This window comes from Octodon degus, unplaced genomic scaffold, assembly GCF_000260255.1.
Source record: "Octodon degus isolate 3935 unplaced genomic scaffold, OctDeg1.0 scaffold00195, whole genome shotgun sequence".
NCBI classification, from domain to species: domain Eukaryota; kingdom Metazoa; phylum Chordata; class Mammalia; order Rodentia; family Octodontidae; genus Octodon; species Octodon degus.
In genome coordinates this window covers 4,430,274-4,431,066 of record NW_004524771.1, presented here as the reverse complement: position 1 = coordinate 4,431,066, position 793 = coordinate 4,430,274, and the positions used below count along the sequence as shown (strand labels likewise).

The window sequence follows — 793 nt, the reverse complement described above, 5'->3', positions numbered from 1 at the left end:
AAAAAAAAAAGAAACAAACAGGGGCCAGGGAGATGGCTCAGTGGAATAAGCGCTTCCCTGACAAGTGCAAGGGCCTGAGTTCAATCCCCAGTTCCGCCAAACAAAACAACCAAGTATTTGATATAAATGTAATGATGAAACTAATGGGCTCCAAAATGAGTTACAAGTTTCCTCACAGGGAAAAAGAGCTTTCCAGGAAACCTTCAGACCAGGGATCACATAAACCTAATGCTATCTATGAACTGATTCTTTAGCAAAATGTTCTTTAAGCTCAATGTAACTGTACCCAGTCTTCACACATAGTTCTTGTTCATTCATTTACTCTGGTCTAATTCATAATGCTTATCATTCATTCATTTGTTTTCATTCATTTATGTATTAAAACTGAGGACTGAACCTACAATCTTTACATGGAGCTACATCCCTAACCCTTTTTAATTTTTTTTTTTTTTTTAATTTTGTGACAAGGTCTCACAAATTGCCCAGACTAGGATTGAATTTGTGATCCTCCTACCTCAGCCTCCCAGTGTGCCTAGATTACAGTAAGGGCCACCATGCCTACAATCCAGGATTTATAGAATTTATCAGCAGCTACTAATGAAGCTGAGCTTAGAATTCTCCTAGGTTCAAAGTCACCTTGTTCTCATGTCCTGCATAGTTCATATCTACTCATGAAAAATAATTAGAAATTCTAAGTACTAAAACTATGGCTTCCGGGGCTGGAGAGATGGCTCAGTGGTCTAAGGCACCTACTTAGAACAAGCTTGGCAAAGCATCAGGGACCACGGTTCAA

The 793-nt window shown here is 39.0% G+C and overlaps 1 protein-coding gene across 6 annotated transcripts in view; it reads right to left on the bottom strand.

Moving 5' to 3' along the window:
• Positions 1-793, bottom strand: part of Gspt1 (G1 to S phase transition 1) — a 54,289-nt gene that overhangs the window by 17,357 nt on the left and 36,139 nt on the right. The window lies entirely within an intron of this gene.